Source organism: Cyprinodon tularosa, unplaced genomic scaffold, assembly GCF_016077235.1.
Source record: "Cyprinodon tularosa strain WSP-4 unplaced genomic scaffold, ASM1607723v1 ctg111, whole genome shotgun sequence".
Lineage (NCBI taxonomy): Eukaryota > Metazoa > Chordata > Actinopteri > Cyprinodontiformes > Cyprinodontidae > Cyprinodon > Cyprinodon tularosa.
The window spans coordinates 1-19,863 of NW_024037905.1; the positions used below are offsets into that span (position 1 = coordinate 1).

General features: G+C 36.9%; 1 long non-coding RNA gene across 1 annotated transcript; it reads left to right on the forward strand.

The window, feature by feature from the left end:
* Positions 1 to 397: 397 nt before the first annotated feature.
* Positions 398 to 874, forward strand: LOC119791942. Its single transcript, XR_005281916.1, has 2 exons — positions 398 to 634; positions 763 to 874. It is a non-coding gene; the product is annotated as an uncharacterized LOC119791942 (long non-coding RNA).
* Positions 875 to 19,863: the final 18,989 nt, after the last annotated feature.

The window sequence follows — 19,863 nt, forward strand, 5'->3', positions numbered from 1 at the left end:
TTCTTCTCCAATTTCTGGTCTCTATTTGCTTGAGACTGCAACAGAGATTTAACCAACCCCGCCAGTTCCTCCAGCCTGTCCACAGGCTTTGCTGCTGCCATAGCCTCCAGATCAGATGAAGCTGAAGCCCCTTCAGGCTCTTCCTCTTGGTTTGCCTTTTTTCCACCTCTAGTCATCATCTCACTGTAGCATGGAGATCCCACTTCTGACACCAACTGTTAGCAGGCGACCTCTCGGCTGCATTTTCAGTGAGGCAATGAACTTGTCAGGCAGAGTAAAGTTGAGGCATCAACAGGTTTATTTGGCTCCACAGCATCCAGTCTCCATCAAACACACAATCTCTAGCTTAAATAGACACAGCTGATGGCCTCAACCATTTACAAAAAAAAATTAACTCCTCACTTCCATCAAAAAAATACACATTTAAATCAAATATCTACAAACATACACTTAAGGTTATTTTTTTATAAACATTTTCTGATTTAACTTGCACCCAAACACTATAGAAATCCCACAAACTATGTGCACAACTCCCCCTGTATTTTCCATGGCCTCTCCCAGAACCTATAAATGGTGTCTGGACCCCCGGGGATGCATTTGTCCAAACACCCTGGAGAGGACACAGAAAAGACAGGTAAGTCACTTTCTCAGCACCACAACACTTATTTTGCACTTACTTCTAACAGACTTTACACTAACATTTGCTGAAGTTTCTAAACAGTAACCCTTGCTTGCTCTAAACATCAATCCTCTTTTCCACAGACAACCACCCCAATTGCTAATGGAGAGCAGCTGTGGAGAGCCTTGAACAAAAGGCTACATGCTAACTATTAAAATACCCAATAAATATTCAATAAATATTTTAAAAACCTTGTGTGCAAACTGTTCTTTATGTGCAAATCTATGCTTAAAGTGCAGTGCCTAATAAAGTGTCCTAGTGCTAAGCCAGCTGATTGTTAATAAAGTGCAAAGGGCCCTTAAAAGTGCTACAAGCTATTTACATAAAAAGCTATATACATAAAAATAGTCCCAGTAATGAAGACCTCTTCATTACAGACCAATCATCTCTTCTGTGTTGTAAACCTGAGTTTATGGTGTGTATTTTTGTTTTGTTTGTTTGTTTATTATTCACAAGCCATATTATGTTCTTTCTTGAGCTCACAAAGACACAAATGAACATATGATCAAAAAGGTTTAACTGTAACCCAATGTATATTGGATTGAAATACATGTATTCAATTGAGGATTGTCATAAAGACTGATCATAATGTATCGATTAGTTTATGTAAATCATACAAAACTATATGTACAATAAAAAAAATACACCATTATGTTTGGGAGAGTATTTAATTCATAGTAATCCTTCTATTCATTCACCACAAACTAAGCTAAATACCAGACTGCCTCAGACAATACAACAATGACTCTTCCCGACTTTGTGATCTGAGACTCACACTGCAGAAGGACCTCATTTGTGTGTGCTAATGAGCATGACTTCAGTACTACCTATTGATAAATATGCCAACTAAAAGAGAATAATACAGTCCTCATGTCATCATTAGGGACAAATAACCTTGACATTATATTATTAACTGAATACAAATTAGCTTACTATTAATGACTCACAATGAAACAGTGCTGTCATAGTTACCATATTTAATCTGTAAAAAGTTTAAAATGCAATTTTAATTTCAATAATGACATTTTCTGGAGAGCTGTTCTCATCGAAATTTCTCTTTGTTAACATTCGTGGACACAAAAACACAAAATAAATCTGTCTAAGTCTAAATGACAGCAGTACGATTTCTACTTGCTTTTATTTTCTGTTTTATTGTTTAACTAATGTGAAGCACTTTGAATAGTCTTTGCACAGAACTCTGCTAACAAGTAAACTTTCCTTGGTTAAAAGTTGCCTAAAGTATCTAATCAAGGTTTGATATCAAATTGGTTACAGTTTATGACATTTTAGAATGTTTCAGACTTGGAGTTTTATATGTTCCTTTTAAAGGGTTTCCTCACTGTTGCCTCATTAGGAACACAATACAGTACAAGATATTTTGATTCAAAGTTGTTAAAAAAGAAAAACAGTTTTTATAATCCAAAAAAGTTTATACATATATATAACATAATCTACAGTTTTGGTAATATTGTAAAAAAAAAAAATAAAATCTTGACTTGAGGTATTTTAAAATCCAAGGAACTCAGTTAGCTGTGTATGGTTGTATGGCCAAATGTGTGTTATCTTAGGAACCCTAATTTTATCTTATCTTTAAATAATTTTCAACAATAAGTTGCACAAGTTCAGAACATACAAAGTGGCACATGCAAAAATATCATACCTGAAGATTTTACAATTTTTACTTTTAATGTTGAACAATATTTTAGGTAAGTGGTCTATTATTTTACTCTTTTGTTTTTAAAATTACATTAAATGTAGTTTAGCTGATGTTACCTGATTAGTATATATCCAGTTTGACATTTATGTGTAATAAGAAATATTGACTGAAGTCAAAAGGAAAGTTGGGGACAATAAGTGATGTCAAATGGTAAAGGAAGTCACATAAGTTCCGACTGTAAAAAGTGAGAAGCAAACAAGCAAGTCCCCTCTACTAATATGTTACTGGGAAACGCTTGTCACATCATTGAGTAGTTAAAAAGGCTACCTAAGGAAAACAAAACTTAGTCCAACTGTACTTTAGCTGTGTCTGCAAAAAGGAGAATACTATAAACACTTTGATCTTCTTTATCTTAAAAAACACCTACAAAAGCATACACTTAAAGCTACAGTGTGTAATTTTCAGCGACATCTAACGTCCAGACTGCAGACCGCAGCAACATGAACATCTCCCCCCCACCGCTTCTCCCCCCCAACAGTACGGCGAGCGTTACGGGACAAAATGTCTTCCACGACGTCCACATCACCTACCTTCTCTAGTGATGAGGTTTGTTTACATAGATAATTTTACAGATAGTATTTCATTAGTCTGTGTAGGGTATAGATTTCATGTAGACTTAAGATAATAAATATACCCGTTATTTTTTCTACATCGTTGTGACGTTTTGGTGAGCTGCTTTGCATGGTGATATAAACAGACGAAGTAGTCATTAGTTTAACAGCGAGATTGTGTTCGCTGGAAGAATATATATTCCCCGTTTACAGAGTCCAAGTCATTTTGGTGGCACGGGGGTTACAAGGCGAGGAAGAGGGCGAGGGCAGGGAGGCCGTGCAGCTAGGGCCAGGCGAGGGAGGGGTGCCAGCGGGGTGAGAGCAGAGGAGGAAAGGCTTGAAGATCTCCAAAGGAGCCGGAGAGAAGTAACCGAGGTATATATCCAGAAAATTATTTTACAGAAAATTACTGAATCATTACCTATGAAACGTCAGGGACGTTGCTGAATAAGTATACTGGAGAGTAGCAGCATCATCACGCAGCATGTTATTGTTTTAGACAGGTCTGAGCATCCTGTACTCCAAAAACTGCAGTGATATTAGACAATTGTGTGTGTAGGATTAATTACCTGTCCAATAGAAAACTGGCAACTTGAGCGTCACTTTGAAAACCTTTTTCCTCCATCAGTGACTTCAATCGTGTAAATGCCGTGCCAATGTTGATCCGTGTTTTTTGTCGTTTCTTGTCACGCTTGCGTTTATTCTCGTCGTGTTTCCGCTTCTTAGATGATGGGGGTTCGGTGTCCGCCGCTTTTCGTTGTGATACAGAGTAGGCATGATCCTCCATTCGTCTGATGTTTGGCCACACAGTGCCAAACAGTTTGCAAAGTCACTCACGCCTGCCGCCTTGTTCACCTTTCTTTTTACTGATGCGCAGTATACCTGCTTCTTCTTCTTCTTTGGTTTCAGGCAGACTAAACGCTTCTCAGGCATAATACTGCCATCTACTGTTCAGTACCGTCTCAGTTAATCTCTCTCAACTTGCCGTAGTTATTTTCGAGCGTCATGGGAGATCTCGCAATCGCTAGTTTGTTGCCTCTGCGCTTGCCGTAGCGCAAAGATGTCAGCCTCCATGGCTGCGAGACCCGCTCCTATGTAATTATAAATAACGAATTCTAAGGCAACGCAAATATTATGGTTAAAAGGCTGAGCTCATAGGTGATGATAAATAACATAGTTATGTATAATATATTAAATTTCTGACTTTATATGCCTGTAATTATTACACACTGTAGCTTTAATGTGCAATGGGGCATTAATAGTAAACTGCCAGGAAAAAAGTAAAGAAATGTTATGAATTTTAATTTAAGTAGAAAAGCATTTCTTACTTAAATTAGGGCTGCATTTGAGGACTTTCACTTTTTAAAAGCATCTCGGATTTTTACCATTTTTCTTCAGTTCTGACAAGCTGAGAAATAAGGATGATTTAACACAGACTGATCACTTCTCGTATTAATATGATTCAATTGTTGGCATCAGTTTCCATCTTTATTATAGCACAAGCATTATTGAATAAAAAAAAGTCCAGCTAACCAGATAAAATTATGTTTTTGTGTTTAATTTTTATCTGCGCCTATGTCCTCTTCACTCCAGAAGGGCACATAGTTAATATGCAATAGAATTATTGAGATGCAGTCTGTGTTAAATGTCACTGATGTTTATAATGCACATTTACTCAGTTAGGAATCCTTTGCCATGTCATTTGGTATCTTTTTCATGCTGCCACCATTTGACTTTTCATTGGGACTTTTTTTTTCCTCTTCGTACTTCTGTTAGATCAGTTTTTGTTCCTTCAGAAGAAACATGGTGCTCTCTGTTCTGTTCTCATTATTGCGATTGTTCTGCTACTGTACAATGAATCCGCCCCTTTATACGAGCAAGTTCACATGTTCATTTTCATTTCAAGCTGGATTGAGTTAGGGAGCTGATAACCAGTTTCGTGGTACCGCTAATCCTGATTGTAACTGCTGTGTATTGGTTAAAATGGATATGTTGGAATTAACCCGGTTAGGGTGAGTTTGCTTTGTAGTGCTAGCCTCTGCATCCTACCTGGGGACTTAAAAGCACTTTGGGCAAAGCCAACCCTGCCTGTTGCCAACCACAGTGTAAAATTAACATAAAGAAATATATATTATCAATGAAGTTGAAAAAGTATTTAGAAGTGTTTGTTGTATATCTACTCCAGTTTTGAGCATTATTAGGGATGCAACTACAACACTCCATTTTGTCCAAATAACCATATGCAAAATATGTAGCATTTGCCAACATCTCACTTTTCTCCACATAACTCATGGTTCACTCTGTAATAAAACCAATTCGAGTCACAATAAGTCTCTGGACAAAGTGGTGCTTCCTTTCCAACTAAGTTCAAGCTAGTTTTGTAAATGTCGTTTATAATTAATAATAATAATAATATTGGAGAAATATAGCATTATCATTCATGCTTATTTTATGCATTTGACTGATGCAGAGTAAATATTGAAAAAAAACTCTTATAAAGTTAATGCTCATAATAACATGGATCCTTTTAGCAAACTGACTTCTGTGTTCTTGCTCATGCTTTTTGTCGTAGTTCGTTGCATGACTTATCTTGTTTCCTCTTTCCTTAGTTTAGTTTGTTCCTTCCCATAAAGTACAAATTTTAACTCATTCATAGTCGGTAATAGAAATTGTCTTTTAAAGGGACAATCTTTTTTTCTTCCCCCATTTACTTCCACATATGTTTCTTTAGTTAATAATAATAATAATTAATAATAATAATAATTATTATTATTATAATAACTGAACTTTATTGATTTCACACAGGAGAATTTGCCTCTGCATTTAACCCATCCCCCTGGGGAGCAGTGGGCTGCCATTGTGCGGCACCCAGGGAGAACTGTTAAGGGTCTTGCTCAGGGAGCCAGAATGCAGGCAGTGGGGATCAAACCTGTAACTTGCAACCTTCTCAGAGCACAAGCATACTGCTGTAACCACTAGGCCATCACTCCCCCACAGTTGATGTGACCGGAAAGCAGGCATGCATACATGATTCATTATCCCATTATTAAGGTATTATTTGTTAGAAAAAAAAACAAAAAAAACTCTGTTTTCTTTTTATGGGTTCTAGTAAATGTCAGTGATATATAAAGGGGCGCCTATCCAGTTTTGAGGCTCACTCTGACTTAGAAAAGTGCTGTTAAGATTACAATCCATATAATATTAAGGCAAATTGTGGGTTGTTTATCTTTTATTCATTTAGAATTTATTTTTTATTTTGCAATATAATTTGGCCTTTTCAGCTGAATGTTTGAGTTACAATGCAGGCCATATGCAGAAATGACATGACATTTAAGACTTCTGACTGTAACAAAAAGATTTATAGATTTAAATGCATCCTCTCTTCAAACTTGCTATTGGCATTGCTGTAAAGATTTAAATATGTATATTGAGGAGGTGGTGGCTGCCAGCCTGCGCAATGTTTAACTTGCTCGGGGGATGTGAGGTTGTATGTGTATTCATTTCAGGATTCATAACTCAAGAGGGCACGGTGACGGCAGAGGGCTGAGAATCAAGGAAACAAAATCTGTTGAAGGAGTGGGTGTGATTTCTCATGTTTTCCTAAATGAAGAATACATATGCATCCAACAAAAGCACATGGCCTGATACTCAGCCATGAATACCAAATAACATCAAAGTAGTTTTCATAGCAACGCGGTGTAATTTAGTGGGAGTACAAAATGGGTTTTGATTATAAGCCTGCAGAAGAAAAGCTGACCCTCTTTTCATGTAGTGAGAATATGTAGTTCATCCACTCAGTTCCTCTGGTTCTTCATAGAGTAATGAGAGACTGGCTGAACCAGTGGACCTTCGTCCCAGAGCTGTTAACCTCTCACAGTTTGAAGTATGACTTGCACAAAGGTTTCACAATGAGATCTAAAGGTCCCAGAGGCCCTGTGAGCTATTCCAGGATTCTGCCAATTGGCAGAAGAGTAATTAACACTTGACAGTATTTTCCTTTTTGGAAATGGGAAAGAACTGATTAGTAGAGACATGAGTCACACCATACCCCTTAAACCACACCAGATGAACTCTGATCATATAACAGCAGTTTCATTTAGCATAATTTTTGCTGATAAACTTGGGTTATTGACAGAACAGGGGGACAACAAGAGGATTCAGAAAAAAAAGGATGAGCTCAGTTTAGCTATCAACACGCAGACATGTTAAGCAAACAAAAAGATTTAGAATACATTTTCTGAAATGCAGTCATGAAAGCAGTTTTCGCCCAATTCAGTTGTTTTACATAGAAAAGTAAAATCCTTTCTGAGGGGCTGTAATTCCGTGAAACGGACAAGTGAGCCTTGGTTTGGCATTTTGGACTGTGTCAAGTAAACTCAACCGTATAACTTGGTATCGGAGTGTGCCTTAACTAGGCATTGGCATCTTACCTTTATTCTAAAATATGAAAATCTTATGATTAAAACACTAAGGTTTTCTCGGGATTTGAAGTTCTTTTAATTAGTTTCCAGAGAAAGTCCTGGACCAGTCAGGATTTTTTGTCTTGCTCACTGCTATTCATTTTATTCAGGCTGTCACTCCCCTACCTGCTTTACACTGTCAGTATGCAGGCTGATAGAAGGCTGGTACAGTCGTACTTTGATTACTGTATGGGGTAGAGTATTTAGCTGTTAGACAGTATCACTTGTTACTTAAAATACTGGCCAGTCACCATCAACCTGGTAAGAATGAACTTTTTGCATGACAAAAGGGGCCTCTCAGCAGGACAGTATGGACCGTGCTGTGATGTGACGTCCCATTTAAGGTTTCAAAACACAATTAGAAAACAATAATTCAGTAAATTAAATACAGTAAATACCAAGGCCAACTCTATTGTCTTGACAGGAACCAAGCAGGTCCTCCTTAGTAAAGTGCACAATGGTATCATGGTTACCTAGAGCAGGGCTCAGGTTACCTACTCTGCCCTTGAGATTCCACCACTTCCAAAGGAAATGCTTGTAAAAAATACAAGCATTCCCTTGTATTAAAAAAGGTGATATATTCAGTACAATTCTTCAAGCTGATTGGGTAAATCTGCAAGTGGCACCTCCCTCCCATATTTAGCTTTGAGGCAATCACAGTAGTAGCAGCTGTGATGTATCATATGTGTTTTACATTTACTTAGCATTTGTTTGTTGCATGAACTTACAGCTGGGATGAAAGCATGTCCCTCTATTTAGAGTTGAGCAGCCATGACTATGGGCTCCCAAATACTGCTGGTTTTTGCCACTGAGGACTTTTTCATCTTTGACACCTAATTTTAGAACAGTAATGCACAGCTTCTCAGCTTCAGTCGCTTGGATGTCTAAGAGAGTGACTAAAGGAGACATGGATATAATAGGATCCTTTGGCAGCTTCTTGATTTGTTTCACAAGAAGCAGAGTTAACTGATAAATCAAACTCTTGAAAAGTCCGGTCTGACGACAAAGGTACAAATTGTGTCCTTTTGATAGTTTGTCTAAAAGAAAAGAAAAAGAGAAAATTTCATTTAAAACTGACTAAATACAGTCTACTTGGAACATCTATGTATAGGCGGAACCATGTTTGCCTTGCTTCAGCCTGCCACTTCTAGTGATCTTCTATATATCACTGCATTTAATTGATTGAATATATTTCTGTATTTGAGGCTAATGCTTCTATTGGTTTCTAGCAAGGTGCCTTTTCGGGAGTTTGTGAATTCACAAGTCTCCTCACAATTTATTTTACGTGCAAGGTAAATTCACAGAAGCTGATGAGCAAAAAAGTTAATGTCAAGCCCTTCACACAAAACATAAAAACAATTATCTTATACAGCAAGAGGAGGTATAAGAGAACTCCAGCATTTCAAGCTCTGAATGTCTCATATAAAGAAATTAAATAAATGGTTTCAAATTGACTTTACCAAAATTTGGACAATAATTTGAGTGAGATTTTTCTACATAAACTAAAACAAGCCATTCAAGATCAAAACCTCCCCACCGTAAATTTTAAAATATTCTGCAAAGAGCAGTACCCCAGATTTCCTTGTTAGTGATGGAAAACAGTGATGGTCAATTATAATAACTGTAAATGGCAAATGCTGCTGCCGATATTGGCAAAATTACTCATCAGATAAAGGGAAAAGTTGCAATTTACATAGGACCAAGATGATTTTGACAGTGTCTTTAACATCTACTGTTCTAATTCTGTTTGTTTGTTTTTTATTTGATGCCCAGATTTATTTCCATGTGTTTTAAAAGGGGAGTTTTTTTCTTCTTTGGATACCAAAATTCCTTTTATGTTTACAGTTGCTACAAAATTATTGAAAGCTAGAATATCCAATATATAGAAAGTCATTATTCTGAAAATAGAAAGTATAAGACCACTGACTGCGGCAGCCACAAATCGTAAACAGAGAAACAAGAGCTAGTATCAAAATTGCGTCATATAGAGAGAACATTCAAGTTCCACATTATTTTGGAGAATCATTTATGTGCCAGGCATTGCATAATACATGAGGCTTACAGAACTCAAGAAATAAAAAAAAACGCAAAAAACTTTTTCTGTCAGAGTAATTATCTCCCTTGAAGTGACCCATTTAGACCTATATGGATTTCTTTTAAAATTTAGATGCTCAGGCCTCTAGGATGACGGATGCGAAGGATACTCAAGTTTGTCAGAAGCTTCTCTGCACACCTATCTGTCAGCAAATCAGTTTCTTTGAAGGCAGAAAGAAAGAGGACGACAAAACCAGGGAGAGACAATGGAATGACAGAGATAGAGAGAATATGAAAATGAAAAAGATGAAATAAACGGAGAAAAAAGACAACATGATAATGGAAATGTGAAGGTGAGAAAATAGATGAAGGGAAAAGATTAATAGAGACAATGGAGTCCCCTGATTGTAAAACCACTTTTCTACCCAATTTAGAAAAAAATGAAAAACACGTCTGAGTTCAATCAAAACCATTTCATAAAAATACTACAGCAAACAGATGAACGATGGCACATTGTGAGCTCAGAGCAAAGAAACAGAACACTCAGAAATATGCAAGCCTTTTTTTTTTTACGGCACTAGTGGCTCGTTTTATATACAGTGGGCTGACAGGAAAGAGGGTACGAGAGAGGGGGAGAATCTGGCGGCAAAGGACCAAAGGTTGGATTCTAACCTGAGTCAGCCATGTCCAGGATGTCTTGAGTCTAAAGCCCCCAAAAAGTCCTTAAGATAACTGTCGGATATGAAGCCATGGAGCTGTACAGATAGACTCAAGCAAATAGGCATCTTGATGAGACCAGTGGTAATTAGGAGCCTTCCAGTTTGCTTTAACAACATTCCCGTATCTTTTATGTTTTCCTTACAATTATCCTCAAAGTCAAAAAATAATATCATGGCTTATGGCATAACAAAGTAAAGAAACAGTTAAATAAAGCATTTTCCTACATGGCAAAAATAAAATAAAAATGCAATCCAGTTTCTATCTCTGCATTTGCATGCGCTACATTATCATCCAGATATTTTTATGTAATTGTCATGCAACTCCAAGGAATCTTTTGTGTCAAACAGCTGTACATTTAAATTACATTTTGATTTTTAACCTCTCAAAACCCACCGTTTTAAAGCATTTACAAATAATAACTCAGAATGCATGAAAATTACACAGGTAAAATGTTTACCAATAAAGACTTGTTAGACATCGTTGGAAAGCTCAGATTCTCCACAATTCAACCACCTAGATTATTTTATGGACATAGTGAGCACCAAAGCACTATTATTGCAGCATGTCGAAATGTAGCATGACAAAGCAGCCACAACAAGCAAGCATGTCTTTATTACTGCTGTTCGAAAAAGACCTATTATTTTCGAGAATAAAAAAAACAACTTTGAGTCATGTTTGAACTGATGCCGCTTGGGCTTGATGCAGCTTGGGTGTTTTACTCACCCAATCTTCATGTATATATTCAGAAACTAGAAGGTGTTAGCTTATAAATAATATATCACACATGTAATTTGGGCTTACAGTTCCTCAGTTATTTGCTTCTCCACTTGGGTATTCAAAATTGGTGAATTTCCCAGAGATGAGGTGGATATTAAGAGGTTAAAAAAATGTAAGGGCAGATAAAGACATATTCATATAAGGTTTTACTGAATATAAATGTAATTTAAATTTTAAGAAATTTTTTTCAAGGTACAGCTGTAATCGGTCAATATGTAGATTTTTCTTCTAGCTATGAATGTCTTTATTGCATCAGTACCACCTTTTTCATACTGCAGGTGTTAGTTGGTTGTATTAATGGCTGGCAAAGAGATTTCCTGCTGCCCTGCAGTGCAGTACTGTTCTTTACCTTTGCTGCCTAAAAAAAAAAAAAAAAAAAACTGTTAAATGTACATGCTGTCAGGCAAACTCCACTGGGACTAAACTGTGAATGTATTAATGAATGTAAAAATCTACCAAACACTTCTCTGCCCCCAGACCTCAGAACTCAATTTCCAATGGCAGTTGGTTGGATTTGAATTAGATTCCCACCAGGAACTGTTGAAAATCTAATGCATCTCAAGTAAAGAAATATGCAGATACTCCCCAGTGAAAGAAGTATTGAACTCTTTTCTTGCGAAGTACAAGCCGAGCATAAAAAGTGGGTGTGAAGAAGAAGATTGGTTTGGTTGATTTTTATCTTTAGAACAGAAAAACTAAACTGCTATTCTTAAACAATTGTTTAGAAATCTATAGCAGCTTTGCTGTTTTATGCAGCATATTATGCAGGCTAAAGGTTTCAATACATTTGGTTATATCTAAATGGACGAATCTTTATTCTAAAAATTGATTACCGAGTTCTTTCCACTACCAATTATATTGATTTCCTCATTCCGTATATATTTCACTTAAGGGGTAATTTGCCATAAATCAGATCATATTAAATACATAAAAAAGCAAGATAATACCCTTTCAATAGGACAATATACATTTTTGCTGCATGAATAGATATTTTTTTATATTCTTATATATTATTTTTCTTGGCAGCACAAAATAATAGAACCCATTTAACGATGACAATTTCATTTTTTGCTTTTCTATCACAGATGTTTGATATCATTAACCTACCTCTAATATTATAAAAAGGAAACAACTATGACTTGTAGTATTTACTTAATATATAGTATTCATTTAAATTTATAGTATTAAAAAATTCTATTGATAGCAAATACGTGTTTTAACAGCAATATGTCCACTTTCAATTGGTTGTCAAAGATCATTGTCTTTAATCAACTGTATTCTGGTGTCACAATCCCAAACAAGTCAGACTTAACTCAACCAATGTGAGAACATGACCCTGCCCCAGGCCTAATTTTTATAAATCCCACCCAAGCAACCAGTTCAAGGAGACCCTAAGGGGGATGGCTAATTATGGAAATAAGTGTGAAAGGCACTTATTTAGCAGGGTTTGGAGAGAAATCTTCTGAAGGTGAAGGTAAAAGTGGTTGTTGACTGAGAGTTTAAGTCGTTTGGAGATGCCTGAACCTGGTGCTGCAGAGACTACAGAGGACAGGATGATTTGTTACAGCTGTGTATGTCAAAGGAAAACAGGGACTATGATTACACAAGCTTGTACCAGGAGGAAATATTACATTTCAACTATAATAGTCAATGTTCAACCACTAAGATTTGGCAGGTAGGAAAAATAGAACGCATCCATTATTTCTTGAGACAAACGATGGCTTCATAACTGGACCTAGAGAAATTGCTAATTATTTAAATAATTATTTCATTAGTAAAATAGCAAAACTAAGAGAAAAAATGCCTAACCTAAGTAATGAAATATCTCACTTATTAATAAGAAACGAAATAATGAAAGGGAAAAGGTCCAAGTTTAAATTAGAAATGGTTAACTTGCAGAGGGTAAAGGATTGCCTAAAAAAGTGCAAAGATAAACCACCGGGTGTTGATGAACTGGATGTCAGACTTCTCAAATTGGTTGCTGATGAAATCGCTCCTGTAATTACTCACATTATTAATTTAAGTTTTATGTCTTCAGTGTGTCCACAAGCCTGGAAAACAGCAAAAATAATCCCATTACAGAAAAAAAAGAAACTGCCCTTTTCCAGCTCAAATAGTCCCCCGATAAGTCTACTACCTGTTTTAGGAAAAATAACAGAGACCATAGTATATGAACAAATTAATAATTATCTGTCGATTAATAACATAATTTGTCACTCTCAACATGCTTATAGAAAGGCTCATTCTACAGCAACAGCACTAATTAGTATGTCTGATGACTGGCTTAGGAGTATTGAAATGAAAGATATGGTGGGAGTTGTGTTTCTTTTTCAGCTGCTTTTGATTTAATTGACCACCATCTACTATTAGAAAAACTTTCCTGCTATGGTTTTGAACAATCTGCACTTACTTGGTTTTACAGTTATTTAACTAACCGGTTGCAAACGGTATATTTTAATGGTGCATTTTCTGAAAAACAAACTGTAACATGTGGTGTACCTCAAGGGAGCTGCCTGGGTCCTTTATTATTTTCAATTTTTACAAATGACTTACCATACATACTCAAAAGAACTAAAATAATTATGTATGCAGATGATTCCACTATATATACATCAGCAAGAACAAATAATGAATTAGAAATTATTATGAATAACGAACTAGTGGGAGTGGATAAATGGGTGAAAACAAATAAGCTGGTATTGAATACAGCAAAAACTAACAGCATGATTGTGAGGTCAAATTACAACGTAAACAGTAATCATATATTGAATATTAATATCAATAACGTCTCGATAAGGAATGTACATGAGTCCAAGCTTCTGGGAATGACGGTGGATAACACGTTATTATGGAGAAAACATATTAATAAAATAACACAAAGATGGGTAGAGGAATCACAGTCATAAGAAGACATGCAACCTTTATGTCCCCACATATTCTTAAAATGATAATCCAATCATTGATTTTTTCTCAAATGGATTACTGCCCAGTCGTTTGGTCAAATGCCCCTGGACAGATGCTAAATAAACTACAACGTGTACAAAATAGAGCTGCCCGAATAATATTGAAGTGTGATTTAAGGACAAATATCATAACAATGCATAAAAAGTTAAACTGGTTGTTGGTTAAGCAGACTTTCATACTCATTGACTGTTATGATTAGAAATGTATCTGTATTAAAAACACCTTATATGTTATTTACAAACCTTACTTTTAGTTCAGAGAATCACGAATACATGACTAGGCATGCAACTGAAGGAAACTTTAGTTTGCCTAAAGTAAAGTCAAATGCCTTAAAAAGAACTGTTATGTATAGAGGTATGAAAGCATGGAATTTACTGCCGAATTACATTAAACTGATAACTGATTTAAGGAAATTTAAAAAATAATTTAAAGAACATTTATTAAATATAGAGGTAAAACACGATTAGGACTGTCTTCTTCACTTGCTGTGATTTGTAGTTTGTTTTGATTAGTTTGGATTGTTTCTGTTTATGTATATGGGTATATATGTATATGTATATATGTATGTGTATATGTGTGTATGTATATATGTATATGTACAATATAGATTATGGGAGATGTTGTTTTAATGTCCACATAATTTTATTTCATTTGTAATTTTTTTATTTCATGTTTTGTTGTTGGACCCCAGGAAGAATAGCTGTAGCTTGCTACAGCTAATGGGGATCCTAAATAAACTAAACTAAACTAAACTAAACTAAACTAAAGGTAAGGGCTGCACTAATACAGTTATGGAAAAAACATTACTGCTTTACTTTCATCCCTTTTGGATGAAGGGTCTCTTCACCCCATTGCTTGTGGGGGTTCTCTACTTTCATCCTGAAACTTGTTCTTATATTTATTATCTATACAGTAAATCATAACCATAGGTAAGTATTAGAATCAGAAACAGATCTTTTACTTTCAAAATTTAGTTGAAATAGTCAATGAAAAACTAAAAACAACAGTCCCCCATTACTCTTGTCTAGGTCCCAATCTTTCTTTCCATTTTATAAAGTATTTACTCAGGGATCACTTTTCGAATTTCACCTTCTGAAGATCTTGACTATGCTGAAGTCATGCCGTAAAAGTTAAAAAAAAATATCCACTGGACTTGGTTTCCAAGATTTGAAGATGTTTCGCCACCTCTCCAGGAAGCTTTCTCAATTCAAATGTCTGGAACTGTTTTTGCGTTTAATTTTCTCACCGCTATCTTCTGTTGCGTGAGAAAATTAAACGCAAAAACATTACAATCCCCAGTGATGGGCAGTAGCGCCGCTACATGTAGAGAAGCTATTAGTTTAACTACATTTTCCAGTAGCTTGACCGTAGCGTCGCTGCTTTATTTATCAAGTAACTTTCCTGTAGCGACGTTATTGTTTTGATCAAGTAGCGACGTAGCGTCCACAAACGCTACAAAATCTAGGGCAAAACTAAGAAATGAAACCAGGTTTTCTATTTTGAAACAACAATCAGCCACAAAACTACTGTAAATAGCAGTTTCAGCTGATGCTCTTATAAGTGGTGTAGTAGCACAGGCACACTCCGTAGGGTTAAACAGTGTTGGGCATGTTACTTTGAAAAAGTAATTAGTTATAGTTACTAGTTACTTCTCCCAAAAAGTAACTGAGTTACTAACTGAGTTACTCCACAATAAAAGTAACTAGTTACTAGTAAAAGTAACTATTGCGTTACTTTTGCGTTTCTCGCCCCCGTAAACCTCACCACCCGGCCCCCACCTTCTCGCCGTGTGTTTCCAAAGCCAGCTGAATAGAGCGGACGACAAAGACAAGAACCTGCAGACAGTTTAGTATTTATTGCAACTCAACTTAAATGACATCAGGGGGGAACGCGATGTGAAGTTTTATAACAGGACATTCAGATCCGGTGAGTATATGAAATTAATAACTGGGGATGTCTAATTCTGAAATCTGTGTGTTTGGGTTGTTATAGATACTGCAACATCTATCTATCCATCTATCTATCTAGATGTATACTCTGTGTGTGACATAAAATATGGAACTCCATCCCTGCCACAAAGGCCATCAAATAATGTTTAAAATAAAAAATACAGTAGGTTGAGAAGGCAGAGTCTCCATCCATCCATCCATCCATCCATCCATCCATCCATCCAGATTTCTCCCTTTCTCCATATAGGCTATCATTTCTGGCTGTTGTCAGGTTCATTTGATCGTTCACGCTCTCCATAGTTCTCCTGTGGCGCGAGCACAGGGCGACTGTTGCGCGCCTTTAGCGAGCATGCGCGTTTCCTGTCGCTTGCGCGGTGACTCTTGCCGCCTGCGCTGTGTGGAGATGCAGAGGAAACCGTTATGTGATGGGGAAACGCAGCTCTACGTAACACCGGTATTTCCATCTGGAAAACGCTGTTTTGCTGCTGGATCATCCTCACTCTCCATCTCTCTGTGTGTGCTGTACGTTAACACCCGCCAGCGGAAACACCCACCTACTCAACTGACAGATGGAATCTCATCCTCCCCTCTCTCATGACAAGGCGCGCACTTCTTGATGACCTAAAAAATAATCTTTAATATCTCTTAAAAAAAGTAGCACAAACAATATTTTTTTCTGCACAAATCTGCACTAACGTTGCACTAACCATTCAGTCTATTTGCAGAGTTTTTTGGCGTGGGTGGGGTGTCAGCTTCACGCAGCTGCGCACGAGTCCTATCATGAAAAAAGGTTCATTGTGCGACCTGAGTAACGCGCAGTAACGGGGTGTCTGCAATGGTAACTGCGTTATAGTTACAGTCAAAGTAATTAGTTAGATTACTCGTTACTAAAACAAGGTAACGGCGTTAGTAACGGCGTTAGTTTCAACGCCGTTAGTCCCATCACTGGGGTTAAACAAGCGCACCCTTTCGGAGTCTGTCGTTCTATTGGCTGGAATGGTTGCTAGGCGACGATCCAACTGCAGTCCGAGAGAGCAACAAAAATCCGCAAGCAGAGCCTACGGGTTTGCGAGCGTATCTGAGCCTCGAAAAGAGCGCGGTTTGTGCGCGACGAGAAGGAGGCAAGCGAGAGGAGAATATCTGTGCAAGAAGCATTAAATCTGGGAGAAGAAACAAAGATTTGAGAGAGAAGAGAAAAGATTTGAGAGAGAGCGCATGTTTGGAGTGTGAGCATTATAAGTTTTGAGTGGAAGAAGATGAAATTCTTTTCTCAAATTGAAATGATGTGCTCTTGCATTATGGCAGGATAATTCTCCCATATTTGCCACTAAGATACTCTAATTAGAGAGCAGTAGTGAAACTTCCATATTGTATTTCCATGGCCTAGTTTACCTGACAGGATGTTTACATAAATCTGTTTTTAGGCTTTGCACAGATAAGATATTTTATTTATGGAGGAACAGCTCTACCGTATATATAAAATAAATACATAAAAAAATAAATGCTCAATAAATAAACAAATAAGCATTCAATTAATTGCCCCCAAAAATACAATGAATAAATATGTAGGTAGAAATTAAAGTATATGGTGAGACATAAATATGTTTCACTTAATTACCTTCTTTATTTTTTCACCTTTTTTGTAAACAGTTTCATTTGTTACTTGAATCGACTATTTAATTGAGGTCTGAAGAAGTTTTCTCAAAGGGAGACCCTAAAGAAATAAGATGCCTTTTGTAGGGTTTTGTTTTCCCTAGAGATGTCCATTGAATGCAAACTCATCGCCATGTCTCGATATGTAGAACACTACACAGTACCTTTCATTTGGTTCTAATAACAGCAGATTGTTAACTAGTTTGTCTACTAGTAATTACTTCACTTTTTATTTTAATATGCTGATCATAAAGCAATTTTTACACTGATATGTCATTGGCTGATCTTTAATAAATATTTTAACCATTGTATCAGACTCATTTTGAATTGATATTAGCTTGGTACAACGTTAAGTAGCTTCTGATGTAGTTAAGCTACTTTTTACACATTAGTGTAACTTAGCTTGCTATAATTCTTTAGGTGGTAGCTTTTGTGTAGTGAAGCTTAATTTATTGTTGAGTAACTGATAGCTTAGCTCACTACACTGGACAAGTAGCTTGCCCAACACTGACAATCCCTTATGCTGCTGGAGTGTCTGAAAAGCTCAAGAGGATTTTCTCCAAACACAAAATCCCAGTACATTTCAAGCCAAACCAAACCCTTAAACAGAGGCTAGTGCATCCTAAAGATAAAACCCCAAGACCGAATATGAGCGGAGTGGTATATGCTGTTCAGTGCAGCGAGGAATGCAAAGAAAGAAACCAAACAACCCCTCCACAGACGCATGGCCCAACACAGAAGAGCGGCCTCCTCTGGACAAGACTGCAGTACACCTACTGTACACCTTGTGGACAAAGGATATTCTTTTGAGGATCAAAATGTTCACATTCTGGATAAAGAAAATAGGTGGTTTGAGAGGGGCGTGAAGGAAGCCATCTATGTTAAGAGAGAAAAACCAACTTTAAACAGAGGTGGTGGACTCAGATTCCAGCTTCCAAAAACACACAATTCAATAACAACAATAACTCCTTAACGACCGACCCTTAACAATCATATACAGGTTTCAGGTATTACAGGAGACAATACTCCCCTTAACGGCAACCCCCCCCCCTTCAATGACTGACCTTCAGAATCATAGAAAGGTTTCAGATATTGCAGGCTAACAATGTAACCAAACGACCCATTCATCGGTTACCATTTGCATGTTTCCAAGCGATACAAGTCATCTATATAAGACTCAAACGAACTGCGGTTCCAGACATTTGAATTGAGAAAGCTTTCTGGAGAGGTGGCGAAACGTCTTCAAATCTTGGAAACCAAGTCCAGTGCAGTGGATATTTTTTGAACTTTTACGGAATGACTATGACCGACCTGGATGACTGAGAATCTTCATCAGCATGTTGAAGTCATGGTTTGTGCTATCACTTTATTTTGCTGATGAACATTGTGTAGAGCAGAGGTCTTTAACAGGGGGTCCGCGACCCCTAGGGTGTACACAGAGGTACTGCATGCGGGTTACAAAAGTTTTGGTCCCTCTTTAGCAGTTCTGTGGGATAAAATGTTATTCCAATAATTTGCAGCTAGTATGAAAGTCAAACTGCTGTAACTGTATCAGAGGTTGTTAGCTTACATTTTTTTAACATTCTAAAGTAAACTTTCATTGTAAAAGTGTATAGTGCAATTCCTCAATAGTTGCTCCTGGATTCCACCATCTAAGAATGGAAATACAGTCCATCCCAACCTTCCATACACCTTAGAAATGTTCAGAGCCTTCAGCATTTTGGAGCAAACCCATTCAACCTTGGCCCTGTGCTGCTTCATAACTACATTGGTGACCACTGCCAAGGTTCTTTTCAGCATCAATAATTTACTGTATTATTTTTGGAAGAAAAACTGTGTACAAAGCAATGTTGAAAAAATGAGGCGTGAAAATTCAATATTTATTCTGCAAAGATATCAAGAGACATTTCTGTTCGCTGCAATGTGTTATGTGTTTCTCATGAATTGTGTTCCTAATCCCTCTTACGAAATGTCAATACAGCCTGTGGGGAATAATGGAAGCACATAACAGAGCTGGTTTTACATAAGCGTTTCCAGTAAACTAAACAATGCAGCAAAATGAGTTGAATGGAAGCATATTTACAACTTCAAAAATCTAACTGGGTCTACTGAACTAAGTTTGTTTGGATGAGAGATTTTATGCAGAACTTTTCTTCATCTTTACTACAGAGACTCTGTGCTTAGCAATGGTAGAGTCCTTGTAAAGCCAGCAGCTTCAAGGAGTGGAAAAAGAAAAACTTGTTAGATTTGTAATGTCAGCAAAGATGCAGGAAAGGGACACAATACTTTGCAGACAGCCTCTTGCCATGTAGCTGTTGGCTGCCTGCAAAGCTTGTTATTGCATAATGTGCAGTAATGT